Source organism: Vigna unguiculata, chromosome 10 (assembly GCF_037176805.1).
Source record: "Vigna unguiculata cultivar grain cowpea cultivar isolate G323 ecotype 2 chromosome 10, ASM3717680v1, whole genome shotgun sequence".
Taxonomy (NCBI): Eukaryota; Viridiplantae; Streptophyta; class Magnoliopsida; order Fabales; family Fabaceae; genus Vigna; species Vigna unguiculata.
This window is the reverse complement of record NC_140801.1, coordinates 31,808,555-31,814,554: the sequence shown is the minus strand read 5'-3', so window position 1 is coordinate 31,814,554 and position 6,000 is coordinate 31,808,555. Positions and strand designations below refer to the sequence as shown.

The following is a 6,000-nucleotide window of genomic DNA, read 5'->3' as shown; positions in this document are numbered from 1 at the left end:
GCACCAAAGTTGTTGGGAAATTGAAGAAGAAGCAAAGTAGCACCATTAAGAAGAACTGCAAGAGGTAAGCATTATGCTTGCATGGACATAACTACTTTTGTAATGGGGCAACAACATTTTATCTGTTGATGATGTTGATGGTTCATTATGAAAATGTGCTTTCATGTTGTTAATTAAATAAAACTTGTTCTAATTGGGTTGCTTTACTAATTGCAGCCTATCTTTCATGCTGGCAAATTCTTTAAATGTTGCCATTGGGCCTACGGCCCTATTCACAATCAATCTATTCAAAATGTGATGATGTGTGGAATGAAGCGTGTATGTTGGATTAGCTGAAGCAAACACTTGCTTCTACGCAGCAGCACTTTTAATTGGGCCCGAGCCCAATTATCCCATACCTCACGCGTCCAATTCCTTCACAGCAGCCAACATTCCATTTCATCCAGCGAGCCCAAATAGAAGGGAAAGCTCAGTTCTCTCTCCATCCGTGTTTCAGCCCAATCTCTCATCCATTTTGCTAGGGTTCAAACCTTTACATTCCCTAGCCGCTAGGGTTCATATGCGTGACTAAGAAATCCAGCGCTCCATGCTCCATCTTCTAGAGCCCCAACAACTGCATTCACGTGAGGCTCCTCTGTTGGGTTTGCTTTTATCCTTCGCGTTAGAAAAGAGCCAATAACGCAGCCCACATCATTTCAGCCTCATGCAACTAGGGTTTCCCTTTTCTCTCATAATGTGTGTGCCTACCGTCAACACTTTCACGCGTCTCACACCTTTCTTTGTAGAGTCTGATCCGTTTAACAACCCTTAGCTTATAGGGCTTCCGTTCACCACCACACGCCGTTAGGAACCTGTTAGACAACGTTCCCCTTCTTTTCTTCCGTTTGCTTTCTCACGGTTGCCCTTCATCTATAAAAGGTGCATGCCATTTTGTTGTAAGACAGCTTTGATGAATGAAACATTCGGTTGAGATCACTCCCCCATTCATCAGCTCACCCTAAACCCAAGATTAGGTTTTATGCCTAGGGTTTCCGAAACCAGTGAGATACGAGAGCAACTCGAGTGTTAAGCTCCAAATCCAAGTCTTCTGCTGCGTTTCCCTCGCACTCTGCGAGTTTCAATTGGTAGAACATCGATTGAAAAGGCTTTCTGGCGAGTATCGCGACGGAGGAGCCTCATCATCTTTGCTACACAAAATAGAAAAAATAGGAACCCAGATACAACAATATCTTAACATTATCCTATCAACACCACTGTGAATCATCATCACCTTTATGCTTCACACACTTCATTACTTCACCTTCATTACTACTCCATTATTATGAACTCAACATCAATTAGTCTCGGGAAACAGAACCACAATCTGTTGGCATAAATAGCCTAGCTGATTTGGTGCTTGAAGATTTGGTGAAGGTACTTGAAGTTATTGTCTTGGAACATGTTGGAACCATGCTTACATTGATGTAAATATGGAGATTTGATGTATCACATTTGATCAAGCCTTGTATGAGTGCTCTCTATTTGGATTTTGATGAGTCATTATTTTCCTCCATTCCATTAGCCTTTGTGTACCCATTTGACAATTTTTCAATGCTTAATTATTTATCTTTAGTGTGTTTTCATCTGTTGGGCTTTATTAGGCCACTGTTCCGAATTTGGGTTAATTTCACATTATTTGGCCTAAATTTTGTTTTTAATTATTTTTAGGTATTTGGGTGAAACAAATTTTGGAGCTTGGACATTAATGTTCAGTTTAAGAGAGTTACCACAACATTGCCCGTCATCTAAGTGAATGAGCCAACATTTGAGGCCTAGTAGTGGCATTTTTGTAATTCTTAGTGGCATAATGACATTTTTGTAAATACTGGTGGCATAGTTGATTTGACCACGAGATTTTAGGTCATTTAGTATGGGCAACCGCATGTCTTCTTCTCCAACCTTCATTTTCACGTTTTCAAGCTTTGGTGGGTGTCCATGGAAGTGGTCTTTTCGTTTTTGATGTTTTGGCACTCGTTTTTACCATTTTCATGCGCATTTGATAGCTCCCAATGCAGGATTTACGTTTTGAATGCATTTGGTAGCTTGGGCATCTCATTTTGTGGATTTTATTGACTTGGAACAACACCCATTGATGGGGTTTTCAGATTTATATATCACAACATTTTTCATTCCATTGAAGCTTTAAATTTCTCTTTTGGTCTTAAAATTTGCGTTTGAATAATTTGTAAGTTAGGGTTTGATGCCCTATTTTTGTGAATCCCATTTTGAAGGGCTTGTGTGCTCCATTTCCATGTCTAGCTAAGCTTTTTGCATTGATTCCTTGACGAAATTGAATTGAAACCGTGAGATTGTTGGTCGTTTTTGGGTTGTATTCGGAATTACATATGTTTTCAGGTTGCGTTTTGATGATAAACATGTTTTTTATGCATGCTTAATCTCAAATTTGTGTGTGCACATCAATGGCTCGTATTCATGGTTAATGTTTATGGTCCGATCACAACTTGCTTCAATTTGTGGGTGTTAACTGCTGAAACTTGTTGTGCTTAATGACATAATGAATCCATGGTAATTTTCGCTTAGTTGATTACTTAGGGTTCATGAGAGCAAATTCGAATAGAACAATTAATTTGGTGATCTGTGATTGGTGGACTTTCAATCGAATCAAGGAATCATTGCGTTTTCATATCATTGTTAAATTTCTCTGCAATTTTGTGAATTAAATTTTGTGTTGAAATTGAATCTGCCAAACCCCCTGCCCTTGTGTTATAGTGTTGTGTTTGAATATGGAAATTGAAGCTCTAAACAAGAACATTGGTCGTTGGGAGACGACTTGGTTCAACTTTCAAATATTACATTTAATCTGTTTTAATTTGGTGGGGTACGACCTCTATCAAATTTGGCACCGTTGCCGAGGACCAAAATTTTTGTTCGAACTAAAATTTTCAGTGTCTTTGTGTTCAGTGTTTTGGTGTTTGTGTAGTTCAAGTGTGGTTGAGTTGGTATATGTTCATTGTGATAATGTTTCTATGTGTTTTGTATAATGTGCGTGTTGTTTGTGTAGTAGAGTGAACAATGTCGCGACACACGAATAGTGTCAATTCTAGAGTAGTGAATAATGTTGAATTATGTCCAATTATGGCATTTAACTTGTGGATTTTTGTTCTGGTAGCTATGGTGCTTGTTTTGACTTGAAATTTTTTCTCCCCACTTCTATAACTTTTGCTTTGGTTATCAGAATCAATGTTATTTTATATTCATTTGGGGTGGAATTGAATTTCCTACCTTGTTGAAACTTGCTCCGCAGTTATCAAACTCAGATTCTCCAGAAAATGCCATTTTCTATCTTTCAACAATGTTTTTTGTGATTTTTCTTCATTTTTCTCACTTTTGAAATTTTTTTAAAAATACTTGCACTTTGAGTTTTGAGCTGATTTTTTTTGTGGTATTGTTTGATCTCTCAAAGGACAATCGTACCAATTTTCAAGTCATTTGGAGTTCGTTTGATTATACTTGTAATTTTACCCTTTGTTATGCCAATACCACTAGAATTAATGTATGTTGGTGCATGACTAGGGGATACCCAAGTGAATAACGACTTATTGACCCTGAGATTGATAGGACCTTCCACAGAGGACATAGGCATCTTAGGAATCCATCTTTGCATGCTGAATATTATGTGACTTTTCCTGATTCTCCTCATACTCCTGACACTCCTTATTTTGTGCATTCTTTGCATTTTGAGCATACTGTTTATTCTTATCATTCTGATTTTCATACTGATAATATGGCTCAACCTCCTCCACCTCATGAGAGGACAATGAGTGAGCTCATTGCACCAGAGTTCACTTATGACAATTTATGCATTCAATATCATGTGGAGGAAGTTCCCTATGTTTTAAAAACTAGATTAATACACTTGTTGCCAAGGTTTCATGGCCTTGCAGGTGAGGACCTGTTTCAAACACTTGAAGTAGTTCTATGTCATGTGTTCCACAATGAAGCCTGCAAATGTCCAAGAAGATCATGTATACTTGAACGCTTTTCCTCATTCGTTGGAGGGCAATGCAAAAGACTGGTTGTATTACCTTGCACCCAGGTCCATCACAAGCTGGGATGACTTAAAGAGATTGTTTGTTGCCAAATTCTTCCCTGCTTCAAGGACAACAACCATAAGAAAGGAAATTTCTGGCATTAAGCAGCAATCTGGGGAGAGCCTCCACGAATACTGGGAGAGGTTCAAGAATCTTTGTTCAAGTTGCCCCCACCTTCAAATCTTTGAACATCTCTTTCTACAATATTTTTATGAAGGCCTGCACCATATGGATAGAAACATGATTGATGTCGCAAGTGGTGGCGCTCTTGGTAACATGACCCCAGCTGCAGCTAGGCAAATAAGCGAGAATATGGCTTCAAATTCTCAACAATTTGGCACAAGGAGTGATGCCATAGTTGTTAGAGGAGTTCATGATGTAGGGGCAGCCGAATACACCAATAAGTTGGAGAATAAGATTAATGCTCTTACCACACTAGTCAATTGACTTGCTTCCAATCAGAGAGTTCCAGCTGCAAGAGTTTATGGCCTTTGTACATTTGTTGATCATTTCACAGACTCTTGCCCTACATTGCAACAACGGGCTACTTCTTCTTCTACACCTATGAATACTTTTCAAGCGTATGCAACTAATATTTTCAACAATAGGCCCCAATACCACAAAAAAAAACCATGATTTGTCAACAAATAGATATAATCCAGGATGGAGGAATCACCCTAATCTAAGATGGGGAAACCAAGGCAATCAACAACAGCAAAACCAACAGTTTCAAAACGTGCAGTCACCTCCTCAACAAAGGGTTGCACCTACACAAGTTGCTCCTGTTCCACCTGTACCCCCACCAGCTATTGTTGCACCTGCAACTTATTTATCTACTTCATTGGAGGAGTTGGTCAGAATGATGACACTTCAAAATATGCAATTCCAGTAGGAAACTAGAGCCTCAATCCAGACTTTGAAAAATCAAATGGGGCAGATGGCTACGCAACTTAATCAAGCACAAGCTCGAAATTCTGATAAGTTGCCATCACAAACGGTGAAGAATCCGAGAAATGTGAGTGCCATCACATTGAGATCTTGGAAAAACATTGAAGTTCCCACTGCTCAACTTGCATCTGAAAAGGAAGTCGACCCCACCACACTTCAAAGAAAACGTGATGCTCATGTAGTCGATCCTTCCACATCTGGTGTGACTCCTACACCTTCCACCTCTAGTGTTGCACCTTTCATACCTCTTCCTTTCCCTCCAAGAGCCATTCCAAGCAAGTAGATGGAAGAGGTTGACATGGAGATCTTAGAAACATTCAAGAAGGTGGAGGTGAACATACCTCTATTGGATGTCATTAAATAGATCCCTAGATATGCAAAATTCTTGAAGGAGTTGTGCACGCACAAGAGGAGGCTGAAGGGAAATGAGAGGATCAACATGGGGAGAAATGTATCTGCATTGATAGGTAAATATGTTCCTCAAATCCCTGAAAAGTGTAAAGACCCAGGTACATTCTGTGTTCCCTGCATTAATTGTAATAATAAGTTTGAGAATGTTATGCTTGATCTGGGTGCTTCGATTAATGTCATGCCTTTGTCTATTTTCAATTCTCTATCTCTTGGACCATTGCAACCAACAAGTGTGGTCATTCAATTGGCAAATAGAAGTGTTGCCCACCCTACCAGTTTCATTGAGGATGTTTTAGTTTGGGGTCATTCAATTGGCAAATAGAAGTGTTGCACACCCTGACGGTTTCATTGAGGATGTTTTAGTTTGGGTTGGTGAACTGATTTTTCCTGCTGATTTTTACATTCTTGATATGGAAGAGGGATTTTCCCATGGTTCTACGCCATTCATTTTAGGGAGACCATTTTCAAAGACAACTTGAACCAAGATTGATGTCCATGCTGGCACTTTATCCATGGAGTGTGATGACATCTTTTTGAGATCACTCTGTTT

At 39.2% G+C, this 6,000-nt stretch overlaps 1 non-coding gene across 1 annotated transcript; it reads right to left on the bottom strand.

Moving 5' to 3' along the window:
• Positions 1-4,166: 4,166 nt before the first annotated feature.
• On the bottom strand, positions 4,167-4,273 carry LOC146882385 (small nucleolar RNA R71). The gene has a single exon (XR_014985676.1). It is a non-coding gene; the product is annotated as a small nucleolar RNA R71 (small nucleolar RNA).
• Between the last annotated feature and the right edge of the window lie 1,727 nt (positions 4,274-6,000).